The sequence below is a fragment of the Dasypus novemcinctus genome, chromosome 1, assembly GCF_030445035.2.
Source record: "Dasypus novemcinctus isolate mDasNov1 chromosome 1, mDasNov1.1.hap2, whole genome shotgun sequence".
Classification (NCBI taxonomy): domain Eukaryota; kingdom Metazoa; phylum Chordata; class Mammalia; order Cingulata; family Dasypodidae; genus Dasypus; species Dasypus novemcinctus.
In genome coordinates, this window is record NC_080673.1 from 29,927,380 (window position 1) to 29,941,637 (window position 14,258).

At 38.3% G+C, this 14,258-nt stretch overlaps 1 protein-coding gene and 1 pseudogene across 4 annotated transcripts in view; both read left to right on the top strand.

The window, feature by feature from the left end:
* FSTL5 (follistatin like 5) overlaps positions 1-14,258 on the top strand; it is an 849,524-nt gene that overhangs the window by 559,923 nt on the left and 275,343 nt on the right. The gene's annotated exons all lie outside the window — the stretch shown is intronic.
* Positions 592-3,835, top strand: LOC139439296 (eukaryotic translation initiation factor 5 pseudogene; annotated as a pseudogene).

A 14,258-nucleotide genomic window follows, 5' to 3' on the forward strand; every position in this document is an offset into this window, starting at 1 on the left:
GTGAAAACCCTGCCAGGACTGTCCCAAACTGTCACATAGTGGGGTTGGTTGTAGTTCTAAAGAGTCATCAGATTCCAGGATGATCAGTTTGAAAGCATTTACTAGGGGAGCTTACTTACAGAGAGCTGCAGATGTCTTGTAATGGACAGAAAGATGGCAAGAAGTCCACTTGAGTATGTCTACACCCATGGCAACCACTCTACAGGTTATATATGACTGAGGGGAAAAAGAAGCTAAGTGTCAGGGGCTTGTATGTAAGTATTGAGACAACATTTCGGAATGTGCTTCTTTTTCAAAACTCGAGAAGAGGGCTGAGTTCAAGGTTAAAGCAGCAAAAACTCAGGATGCTCCCAGGTTGTTATGGGAAGGGATGTCTAAGGGGTGGAGGAGAGTAGGGACAGGGCCATTCTTTAGTCAGTTTGAGGCTATATGTACCCCATGCTGTTTTTTAAATATATTGTTGTTTAAATATATTGTTGTTTTAAATATGTAAAATGTTGTTTTTTAATAATATTGTGGTGTTGTTAAATCATGACTTAGTTGGGATAGTTTCCCTTGAAGTATCAGAAATACAGTTATACTTCCTTAAGCATGAAGAGTACTGTATTGGCTACTCACACTGGAAATTTCATGGGATCAGATGGCTTCAGAGATGCCTGGAATTTAGGTTATGAAAATGTATTGTTAAATGTTTCCTTCCTACCCACATTTTGGCCTTATTTGTAGAATAGTTGTTTCCATGTGATGGGGAAAATGATCACTAATAAATCCAAGTGTATATCGAATAGAATTCTTGATCTCAGAAGTGCCATGTCCTGATATCTACAGAACACATCCTAAGAAGGACTCAGATTTGTTCAGCTGTAGTCACATACTTTGAATGACATAAATACTCAGTCCAAGAATGTATACTCTGATTGGCCAATCCAGGGTATGGTTTCACTGGGCCAAAAGGTACCATCCCAACTCAAATCACATGGAGCACTCTGGATTATTATTGAATAAGGTGTAGGTAGCTCCCCCCAAAATTGATAATGCAGAAAAAAATACCCCCAAGCCCTATACACTACTGGTATTAGTGATCTTTAGAAATCATGCTTATATATTAAACATATGTAAGTGTAAGAATTCACATAATTACCACCAGTTAGACTCCATGTAGTTGCTGTTATGGTTGAGAACCTGCCTGTGGAATTTTAGAAAACAATAAAAGCAGTTTTGTGTTTCAAATACTTGATAATTTATTAGAAACAAGAAATTATTCATCAAAACATATAAATGGCTTATTTTTTCTAGAATAAGAGTACAAGGTACGTGTTTAGGTTCATTCTTAAGGATTTGGAATCTAAGCCCAAATCAATAGAAATAGAGTGTAGATCCAGATGTGAAACAAATTAAAAAAAAGAAAAGAAACAAACAAACTCTAGGGCATTCATCCATTCCTTCCATCCTGTCAGTTTGAAGTGAGTATCAAAGATGAAAAGAAGTAAAATGTCCTTGTTTATGGGGTTTCGATGAAAAGTGGGAGGGGCAGTCCCACCTTTGCCTTCGTTAACTTGGGGTTTAGGATCTCCCTGCACATAAATCTCAGTTACTTTTTAGTACTATTCAGGGACGTTATCCTTTGCGGCTTTGTAAATAACCCCTAAGGCACTGCCCCCAGAAAGTCACTCTCATTTGTTTCATATTCCTAATATACCTCTTTAAAGTCATAGAATGTATCAAAACATATTATTCTTGAGTCAAAGCGAGAACATTCTGGAGTCACCAGCTCTGGCTCTGCCTGGTGTGGATGGCTGGTGTGGCTGGGACAGGCCCCGAGCTTGGAAGCAGCACCGGGTCCAGCATCTCCTTCACTGCTTCTCTGCCTGCTCCTCTCCTGCCTCCTAGGACTTGGGTTGATAAAGCGCCTCAGTCCATCCCAATCCCAGTTTAGCAGCATTGGGTTTATGTCTTTATGTGATGAAAACTAACTATTGTACAGCCATTGGTACCTGCTTTGGGGAAACATGGCATAAAGCAAGATGCCAATAGCCTCAGTGGTGAAATTTTTTTCATGTCAGAGACCAAGAATTCTTGCAGTCTTTTATGTCGTTTCTTCTCCAGACAGAAGATACCAAAAAGGTGCAAAGCTCTCTTTGGATCATTGATAAAGCAACTAATAAGCCAATATACCTGTCAATGTTAACCGCAGAATGTCAAAGACCAGTTCTATTACAACAAGATGCCCCACCTGATGGTCAAGGTTGAGGACAAAGGAAATGGAAACAAGACAGTTACAGTCAACACCGTTGATGTTGCAAAGGCACTTAATCACTCTCCAGGGTGTCCCACACAAATATTTTGCTTGTGAGCTGGAAGCACAGACCCAATTTAATGTTAAGAGTGACCATTACATTGTCAATTAATCTCATGAGGCATGTAAGCTTCAAGACATGGATGGATTCATGAAAAAAATTTGTTCTCTGTCCTGAGTGTGAAAATCCTGAATCAGATCTGCATTGTCAACCCAAAGAAGTAAACAATTGACAAATCTTGTAAAGTCTATGGCTATCGAGACAGGCTTGCCAAACTTCATAAACATGGCACATTATTCTCAAAAACCCACTTAAGAATATTGACCCTCATAAAGGAAAGAAAGAAAAGGAAATGAAAAATAGGGTGGTCAAAAAAAAGGAAAATGACTCTGTTTCCACCATCACCACCAAATGAAATCAGTCCTCCTTCATGGGCTGTGGAAAAGGAGGGAAAGGATGGTTGGGGGAAACATGCAACCGAGGAAGCACAAAGGCAGGGAATGGGTGAAAACAGTGAGTATGCAAAGGCTTTGATGTTCAGCAATGATTTGGAAAGGACTGTTGAAGAGTGAGGTGACATCCTGTTTAATTTTGTTAAGAAAAAGAAAAAAGAGGGTATTATTGACTCTTCTGACAAATAAATTGTATCTGAAACAGAAAAACTACATGCAAAAGCCATGGCCCCTCTTGTTTGTTTTTTTTTCCCTAAAGATTTATTTTATTTATTTCTCCCCTCTTACCCCCTCCCATTGTCTGCTCTCTGTGTCCATTCGCTGTGTGTTCTTCTGTGTCTGTTTGCATTCTTGTCTGGCCGCACAGGGAATCTATGTCTCTTTGTGTTGCATCACCTTGCTGCATCAGCTCTCTGTGTGCGGCACCACTCCTGGGCAGGCTGTGCTTTTTTTGCACAGGGCGGTTCTCCTTGCGAGGTGCATTCCTTGTGCGTGGGACTCCCCTATTCAGGGGACACCCCTGCGTGGCATGGCACTCCTTGCAAGCAGCAGCACTGTGCATGGGCCAGCTCATCACATAGGCCAGGAGGCCCTGGGTTTGAATCCTGGACCTCCTATATGGTAGGCAGATGCTTTATCAGTTGAGCCACATTTTGAATGAAGTTGTTTTTAATGAGAAGTTTAGGGAACAAATTAAGAAATACCAGTGCCATTTCCTACAAGTTTGTCATAACAACAAAAAGGCTCAGTGGTACCTTCTTCATAGATTGGAGTGTGTGGTGGTCATGCATCAAGCTCAACTCATCTCCTAGATTCCACATATCCTGAAGGAAATGTATGACACAGAACTTGTAGAAGAAGAGTTTATCGTAAGCTGCTCAGAAAAGGCCTCTAAGAAGTATGTCTTGAACTTGCCGAACCATTTATAAAATGGTTGAAGGAAGCAGAAGATGAATCTTCTCGTGGTAAAGAGGAAGAGGAAGATGAGAATATTAAGGTGGTGTGTTTGAATATTTCCAGCATATCTAAAGTTGAAACTGTGAAGTTTGACAACAGGATGATTACATTGATACCAATGCCATTTAAAGTGAAGGATGAAAACAAGTTTGACACTGTAAGACTACAAATTTTTCTGCGTTATCAGCTAAACCAATTTGTAATTAATTCCCTTATTCAGCCATTCAGAAATTTAGTTTACATTTTCTCTCTAGTCCCTCAAATTGTTCCTGTGGTAATGTACATTCTTCCTATGCCAGGGTGGACTGATAATCAGATGGAAGTTCAACATCTTTATCTTATTGAAAAGTGAAAATGACCTGAGTGTCATAATAATAATTTTTAGAGCAGGTTTTGAAACTTGAATTTTATTTTGTTTCTCCATTTGTTACTTTTGCCCCAGTTTATAGTCTTGGAAGTCTTGTGCATTGCACGTTGGATTAGCCAGGGAAATTATTACATTAACCAGTAAGCATTCTATGTGTATGTAGCTATTGCTTTGTACTGAAACTCTCAAATTTGGAGGTATGCTTAAATAACAAGCTCTGTAATTTTGTTTGGGGGAAGTAGGAAAAGGTGCGCTTAATCCCTAGCAAAAACAGCATAAGTTTTCAGTTTTTACCTTTGTTTAGATTACAATTTCAAGATGTTTAGACATACTGAAAAAAATAATACCACGCTATTTCCAATTTTTATTTTATTCTTTTCTTATTTTGATAGCATTTTTCTAAATTTATTTACATCTTGGAACTTTCTTTGAAGATTACACAGGAAAATAATGTTTAACGTCTTAAGATATCAGGAACATTATACATTACACAGCTATAATTCTAGAGGCATTTGAATTTCTTTGAGAAATATGGCCTTAGAAAAAATTATTTTAGTTTTGCTTTATGAGTTGATATGTCTACATATCTTTTATTTTTATTTTTTTAAGAGTTGTTTTAGTTATTTCTCTCCCCTTCCTCCCTGTTGTCTGCTCTCTGTGTCCATTCGCTGTGTGTTCTTCTGCATCTGCTTGTATTATCAGGCAGCACTGGGAAACTGCATCTCGTTTTTGTTGTGTCATCTTCCAGCATCAGCTCTCCATGTGTGCGGTGCCACTCCTGGGGGGACTGTGCTTTTTTTCACATGGGACCATTATCCTTGTGGGGCACAATCCTTGCACATGGGGCACCCCAGTGCGGCAGCACTGCATGCGGGCTAGCTCACCACATGGGCCAGGAGTCCCTGGGTATTCAACCCTGGACCTCCTATATGGTAGGCAGACACTCTGTCAGTTGAGCCACATCTGCTTCCCTACACATCTTTTATTTGTTTTTTTCCATCCTTATTGTCAAGCTTTCCATGATTATTTTAATTAAGTCCATTTATACCTGTGTTGTGTGGTTTCAACCCCCCATACAAGTTTGTTTGAATCATTTAAAGAATAATAGATAATTTACTATGAGTGATGTTCTTTGGATAACTTGCAAAAATATACGCATTCTTCTGCATAAATCTTGTCGATTCTTGTGATTACTTCCTGATTCTTGACTCTGTCCTAAAGATTTGCAATATCTAGTAAGATGATTATTAGATAATTTAGGTCACTGAACTATAATATAAATATTTAATAAGTTCTGAGATAAATAAATTGATTAATATCAGAAGAAGTTATTTTGAAAAAACTTCATACAGAAGATAGATGTTGAGAACTTTTAAAAGATTTCCAATATTTGGAAAGTTTCAGTTTCATATCAAACCATATTTAGTTCAGTTGAACAAACATTCATGATTCATTCTGTACACAGAAATGCAAGCCTTTCAAAATTAAAACTGCAGAGAGTATCAAAAAAATACCCTTGAAAGGAAGTATATTTATTAAATTTCCCAATATCCTCAGTATTTTCTTTTAATTACCATGGCATCAACTGTCAAATTATCAAATTCTATTTATTGAAAGTATTTATCAATATATTGCAAATGTAAAATAGAACAGTTATAAAATATCACTTGAAATGTTTTGTTTAATATTTAGTCCTGTTTATGTGTCTCAAAATAAGAACTTCTTCATTTAAAAAATCAATCTAGATATAGATTGTCAGTGTCATCTCAAGTAGATATATGTTTCCTAGTTACCTACCAACTTTTGAGTTCTCCTTAAAAGTATTGGCAATTCTTACCCCACAATTTTCTTTCCCCAAGGAAGGTAGCAATAAATTTGCTTGTTTAACTTTCCTTGCACTCAGTATGCAGATATAGATGTATAATAAACAGACCTCATAAATAGGGCTCCATTTCATAAGTGAAAACATGAGAATGTAGGCACTTTACAGAATTTTTTCTCGCCACCCTTCACTCCCAGCAGGTGCTTTAAGAGAGGCATCCTACTTTTAGGGACAGCAGTGATAGAAACTCTGGAGTTGGTTCAGTTTTCAGCACAGTGTTTTCAATAGACCAGTGTCAACATGTGACTTGAACATCTTTCCTGACTTCTCAGTCCCCAAGATTAACATGATCCTTTCTCACATATTGTATGAGTGTTTTCATTTTCCAGCTGCTAAAACAAATAGCAGGCAATGGGTGGGATTAATGAGGAATTCATGGGCCCACGGTTTTGGGACTCAGAGAAGTCCAAAGTTGAGGCTTAGGCAAGATGATGCTTTCTCCTTGAAGACTGGTGTGGGAGGACTGGCTGCCAGAGATCCGGGCTCCCTGTCTTTCTGTCACAAGGCAGTGTACTTGGAGAGGTTGTCTCCCATCTCCTCCACCACTCCAGGTTCTGCTGAGTTCCAGCTTCTATTCCTCCCTGTGGCCTTCGCTGTAAGGCCTCCAGTAACAGGGCTAAGACCCACCTGATTCAAGCAGCCACACCTTAACTAGAAAGAACATGATCAAATGGTCCTATTTACAAAGTTTTCCCACCCACAAAATTAGATGAGATTAAGAGCATGTTTTTCTGGGGCGCATAATTCAACCCACCACAATGAGCTTCCTAATATTCTCTATTAAATTTCTCTCCTGTTTAAAGCTAGTTATAATGGGTTCTGTTGCTTGCCTCTAGAACACTAATTATAATTAAAATGCCAGAATTTTTACCTGCTTAAAGATGTATTGAAAGACAAAGAAGATCTTACTATAGAAAAGTGCATTCTCCCTTAGTTTACAAGTAACAAAGACATTTAAAAAATGCAGACATGATACTGTCTTCGTACCTTATTTTTTAAATTCATTTTTAAAAAAATATTACATTCAAAAAATATGAGGTTCCCATTCACCCCCACTGCCCCACCCCACCACTCCCCCCACAGCAACACTCTCCCCCATCATCATGACACATCCATTGCGTTTGGTGAGTACATCTCTGGGCATCACTGCACCTCATGGTCAATGGTCCGCATCATAGCCCACACTCTCCCACGTTCCATCCAGTTGGCCATGGGAGGACATACAATGTCCGGTAATTGTCCCTGCAGCACCACCCAGGACAACTCCAAGTCCCAAAAATGCCTCCACATCTCATCTCCTCCTCCCATTCCCCACACCCAGCAGCCATCATGGCCACTTTTTTACACCAATGCCACATTTTCTCAATTACTAACCACAATAGTTCATGAATAGAATATCATTAAGTCCACTCTAATCCTTACTGTATTCCTCCTTCCTGTGGACCTTGGCTTGGTTGTGTCCATTCCACATCTGTCAAGAGGGGGCTTAGATTCCACATGGATACTGGATGCAATCCTCCTACTTTCAGTTGTAGGCACTCTTGGCTCCATGGTGTGGTGGTTGACATTCTTCAACTCCATGTTAGCTGAGTGGAGTAAGTCCAATAAACCAGAGTGTAGGAGCTGAAGTCTGTTGAGGCTCAGGGCCTGGCTATCATATTGTCAGTCAGGGATATATCAATCCCCTAGATATATCTTAAACCCCAGCACCAACTACAATTCCAGTAAAGTAACAGGAAAGGCTTGTTTAGAGATCACATCTGAGTCCAGCTCCATCATGCAGAAACACCAACTCCAGAGAAGGGCCAACTAACATGGCAGTGAACTCCATCTGCCATGACCATAAAACCTGTGGGTCTCTTTAGCCCTCAAAAGGACCAATACCTGGGGTTGTATCTACTTTATCTGTCTCTCAGACTCTGCTCAGGTGTGCATAAGAGCAATCCTTCTGACAACCTCCAGACTCTTTTTTAGAGACTCATAGCCATATAAACTCATTTGTCCTTTCCATTTTCCCCTTGCTTTAGGTCAAACAGCATTTTTAACTCCTGTTATTGTATGTAGACAGGGATATTTTGCTGGTCCGCGTTGAATCTTTAATTCAAGGTCATTTTCTAGTTACGTCATCAGCTGGTACTTGGTAGTGATCCCTCGGCACCAGGGAGGCTCATCACTGGGTGTCATGTCCCACGCTGGGTGGAAGGCTGTGCATTTACATGCTGAGTTTGGCTTCGAGGCTGGCCATATTTGAGTAACACGGAGGCCGTCAGGAGGGAACTCTTAGGCACAGTGCTGCTCTAGGCCTTGTTCTTATTTCAGGTTTATAGGCTCACAAGCATAGTCATTAGTATCAGGGGCTCACTGTTGGACCCTCATTTCTTCCTGGTCCTTGCCGTTGAACCTGGGGGACTGCTGCTGCTGCCCTAGGGACCATGACAGAGCCCCCCTAGCCATTAACCCAGTAACCCCCCAGCTGTTGTTTTTAATTGTTTCCACTATGAGTATATCCAAACATTTCCATGCACCCTGTACACATGCCCTGTATAACTCCCTGTCAACCATATGTCTCCTGTCAATAACATCCCATAACAGTATTCCTCCGCTGCCATTGTTGAACCACTCTGTGATCCAAAACTTCCTGAAATGGGAAGCCCGATATAATGCCAGTTTCCCTTAATAGTATAATGGAATATAGCAATGTGTTTAAAGGTTAGATATAGAATATATATTGATTTGGAAAAATTCTACATCCTATCTTTTACTTTTCTTTTTTCCTAATTATTGAGCTTCTCTTCACAAGAGCCATAAATCACAGTAATTCATATACACAATATACAGTACTCCCACATATCCAATATAAAATCTTTTCCCTTCCACAACACTAATCTTTTAACTTATTCATATCATATTTACTGAAACTGATGTACAGATATTGAGACAATAGCTTTCAAACAAGGTAACATTTGTGTTTACATTGTGGTTTATACTTTAGGCTATACAGTTTTCTAAATTTTTAGTTATCCTATGTTTTACATTATGGTTTACGTTATTAGTCTGTTGGCCCCTATATGTTTTTGGTGTAATATTACATGTTTTATATCCATCCTTGTGTACCCTTGTGAAACACTTCTATTGCCCTCACAGTTACACTGGTTCATTGGTTCTATTTTCCCCTCCCCTTGGGGCCCAATCTTCATTTCTTGAGGAGCCATGTTCAGAGATACTTGCAACAGTGTTGAGGGCTTGACTTGCTCAACTGCCCTAATGCCCTGGGAGCCACCACTTCTCTTAAAAGATACAATTCTCTCTATTTGATGGCATTAGTCCTCCTCAGGATGTGGGTCTACCTTCACTCTCATTATATAGGTCTCTACCCAATGGTATAACCCACTCTGGCAAAATGAGCATTCACATATTCCCTAGGAGTCTGTCCTACATCAGATTATCCTCTTTAAGTATCTTAAACAGGTAACTTTCCTAATTATATTTTGAAAAGGTTTTCTCAGCATTATACTCTCAACCAACACCTGACAATCTCCTATGTTCGTATGTTGCCCCACCCCCTCCCCAATTTCTTGGGCAATATTACCGATCCGCCCATCCCTAACCCCCCTCAATCCCACAAAGCCCCACTCAAAGGTAACCCTATGCCCCCATTTTATCACTTCCTTGTACATATACTTACCTCCAGCTTATCATAGATTTCACCCAGGTAGATGTCAGCTTACCTTCTTCCTCTACCCCCCGATTTCCTGTAAGCCTATCTTCCAGTCTCTAGCTCTCTGAGGTAGCTTGGTTTACTTATTTCATGTCATTGAGGTCATGTAGTATTTGTCCTTCAATACCTGGGTTGCTTCACTCAACATAAGGTTCTCAAGATTCATCCATGTTATCACGTGTGTTTATAGTGTATTGTTCTTAAAGGCGAGTAGTAGTCCATTGTATGTCTATAACACATTTTATTGATCCACTCATCTGCTGATGGGCATTTGGGTTGATTCCAACTTTTGGCGATAGTGAACAATGCTGCTATGAACATTGGTGTGCATATATGGGTTTGTGTCCTTGTTTTCAGTTCTGCTGGGTATATACCCAGCAGTGGAATTGCTGGGTCATATGGCAAATCTATGGTTAGTTTTTTGAGAAACCGCCAAACTGTCGTCCAGGATGGTTGGATCCTTCTGCATTCCCACCAGCAGTGGATGAGTGTTCCCCTTTCTTCACATCCTCTCCAGCATTTGTATTCTTCTGTTTTTATCATAGCTGCCAATCTTATGGGAGTAAGATGGTATCTCATTGTAGTTTTGATTTGCATTTCCCTGATAGCTAAAGATTTGGAGCATTTTTTCATGTGCTTTTTAGCCATTTGTATTTCTTCTTTGGAGAGGTGTCTGTTTAAATCTTTTTCCCATTTTGTAAATGGGTTGTATATCTTTTTATTTTCAAGATATAGGAGTCCTTTATATATGCAAGTTATAAGTCTCTAATCGGATATATGGTTGCCAAATATTTTCTCCCATTGTGTAAGCTCCCTTTTTACTTTCTTGACAAACTCCTTTGCGGTGCAGAAGGCTTTAATTTTGAGGAAGTCGCATTTATCTATTTGTTCTTTTGCTGCTTGTGCTTTTGGTGTGATGTTCATGAAGCCATTTCCTATTACAAGGTCTTGTAGATGTTTCCCTACACTGCTTTCCAAAGTCTTTATGGTCTTGGCTCTTATATTTAGGTCTTTGATCCATCTTGAGTTGATCTTTGTCTAAGGTGTGAGATGGTAGTCCTCTTTCATTCTTCTACATATGGATATCCAGTTCTCCAGGCACCATTTGTTGAATAGGCCATTCTCTCCCAGTTTAGAGGGTTTGGTGGCTTTTTAGAATATTATATGGCTCTATATATGAGCTTCTATATCAGAACTTTCAATTCGCTTCCATTGGTCTGTGTGTCTCTCCTTATGCCAATACCATGCTGTTTTCACTACTATAGCTTTGTAGTATGTTTTGAAGTCCAGTAGTGTGATTCCTCCAATTTCATTTTTCTTTTTCAATATGTCTTTGGCTATTCGGGGCCTCTTTCCTTTCCAAATAAATTTCACAGTTAGTTTTTCTTGTTCCTTAAAGAAGGCTGTGTTGATTTTTATTGGGATTGCATTGAATGTGTAGATTAGTTTTGGTAGGATAGACATCTTAATAATATTTAGTCTTCCTATCCGTGAACAGGGAATATTCTTCCATTTATTTTAGATCTTCTTTGATTTCCTTGAACAGTCTTGTATAGTTCTCGGTATATAAGATTTTTACATCTTTAGTTAAATTTATTCCTAAATATTTGATTTTTTTATTTTACTATTGTAAATGGTATTTGTTTCTTGATTTCCTCCTGATCTTGCTCATTATTGGTGTACAGAAATGCTACTGATTTTTGCGCATTGATCTTATAACCTGTGACTTTACTAAACTCATTTATGACTTCTAGAAGCTTTGTTGTAGACCTCTCAAGGTTTTCTATGTGTAGGATCATGTCATCTGCAAATAATGAAATTTTGACTTCTTCCTTTCCAATTTGAATGCCTTTTATATCTGGTTCTTGCCTCAGTTCTCGAGCAAGTACTTCTAAGACAATGTTAAATAGAAGGGGAGACAGTGGGCATCCTTGTCTTGTTCCTGACTTTAGAGGGAAGGATTTTAGGATTTCTCCATTGTAAACGATGTTGGCTGTGGGTTTTTCATATATACTCGTTATCATGTTCAAAAAATTTCCTTGTATTCCGATCTTTTGGGTGGTTTTATCAAGAAAGTGTGCTGTATTTTGTCAGATGCTTTTTCTGCATCTATAGATATAATCATGTGTTTTTTTTCCTTCAATATGTTTATATGGTGTATTACATTGATTGATTTTCTTATGTTGAACCATCCTTGCATACCCAGAATGAATCCCACTTGGTCGTGGTGTATAATTCATTTATGTGTTGTTGTATATGATTAGCAAGTATTTTATTAAGTATTTTTGCGCCAAGTTTCATTAGAGAAATTGGTCTGTAATTTTCCTTTCTTGCAGTGTCTTTGTTTGGCTTTGGTACTAGTGTAATATTGGCATCATAGAATGAGTTAGGCAATGTTCCTTCTGTTGTTATTTTTTGGAAAAATTTCAGCAGGATTGGTGTTAGTTCTTTCTGGAATGTTTTGTAGAAATCACCTGTGAAGCCGTTTGGCCCTGGGCTTTTCCTGGTTTGGAGGTTTTTAATGACTGTTTCTATCTCTTTACTTGTGTTTGGTTTGTTGAGATCATCAATTTCTTCTTTCATCAATATAGGCTGCTTATGTGTTTCTAGGAATTTGTCCATTTCCTCTGAATTGTCATTTTTGTTGGAGTATAGTTTTTCAAAGTATCCTCTTATGATAGTCTTTATTTTTGTGGGTTCAGTGGTGATATCTCCTTTCTTATTTCTTATTTTGTGTATTTGTATCTTCTCTCATTTTTTCTTTGTTAGTCTCACTAAAGGTTTGTCAATTTTATTGATCTTCTCAAAAAACCAGCTCTTGGTCTTGTTTATCTTTTTAAGTGCTTTCTTATTTTCTATTTCATTTAGCTCTGCTCTTATCTTTGTTCTTTCTTTCTTTCTTCTTCCTGTGGGATTATTTTGTTGTTTTTTTACTAATTCCTCCAAATGTGCAGTTAGTTCTTCAATTTTTGCTCTTTCTTCTTTTTTGATGCATGAATTTATGGCTATAAATTTCCCTCTCAGTACTGCTTTTTCTGCATCCCATAAATTTTGGTATGTTTTGTTATCAATATCATTTGTTTCAAGGTAGTTACTAATTTCTTTTGAGATTTCCTCTTTGATCCACTGTTTTTCTAAGAGTGTGCTGTTTAATTTCCATATCTTGGTGTGAAATCTGGGCTCTGGCCTTTGCAGATTTCCAGCTTCACTCCACTGTGGTCAGAGATATTATTTTGTATGATTTCGATCTTTCTGAATTCATTAAGCCTTTCCTTGTGGCCTAGCATATGGTCTATCTTGGAGAATGATCCATGTGCACTTGAGAAAAATGTATATCCTGCTGTGTTTGGGTGCACTGATCTGTATATGTCTATTAGATCCAGCTCCTCTAATATACTGTTCAAATATTTTGTTTCTTTAGTGATTCTCTTTTGAGATGTTCTGTCCAGAGTTGATAGTGGTGTATTAAAATCTCCCACTATAATTGTAGATGTATCTATTCTTTCACTTTTAGTTTTTCCAGTGTTTGCCTCACGTATTTAGAGGCACCCTTGTTAGGAGCATAAATATTTATGATTGTTCGTTCTTCTTGAGAGAGTGTCCCTTTCACTAATATGTAGTATCCTTCTTTGTCTCTCACAATTGTTTCACATTTAAAGTCTATTTTGTCTGATATTGATATAGCTACTTCTGCCTTTTTTTGCTTATTGTTTGCTTGTAAAATTGTTTTCCAACCATTCACTTTCAGCCTCCATGACTCTCTGGGTCTAAGATGTGTCTCTTGTAGATGACATATTGATGGGTCATATTTCCTTATCCAGTGTCCCAGTCTGACTCTTTTGATAGGTGACTTTAATCCGTTGACATTCAATGTTATTACTTTCAAGGAATTAATTATGTTAGCCATATTTTGATTGGATTTGTGTTTGTCATATTTTGTTTTTTTCTTCTCTTTTTGTCTTTTTTGTTACTCTTACACTCTTGTACAAGTCTGCCTGTCCTGTTTTTCCTTTCTTCCTGCAGAACTCCCTTTAGAATTTCTTGAAGGGGAGGTTTCTTGTTGGCATACTCTTTCAATTTCTGTTTATCTGTGAATATTTTGAACTCTCCATCATTTTTGAATGCTAGTTTAGCTGGATAGAGTATTCTTGGTTGGAAATTTTTTTCTTTTAGTACCTTGACTATATCACACCACTGCCTTCTTGCCTCCATGGTTTCAGATGAGAAATCAGCACTTAATTTTATGGAGCTTCACTTGTATGTGATGGTTTTCTTTTCTCTTGCTGCTTTTAGAATTTTCTCTTTGTCTTGAGCATTGGATAATTTGACAAGCATATGTCTTGGGCTGGGCCTGTTGGGGTTTATGATGTTTGGGGTGTGCTGTGCTTCTTGGATATGTACATCTGTCTCTTTCAGTAGATTTGGGAAGTTTTCAGCCATTATTTCCTGCAACACTCCTTCTGACCCCTTTCCCTTCTCTTCTCCTTCTGGGATGGCTATAATACGTATGTTTGTGCGTTTTGCATTGTCATTCAGGTCCCTAAGTCCTAGCTGAATTTTTCTATCTTTTTATCGATCAATTCTA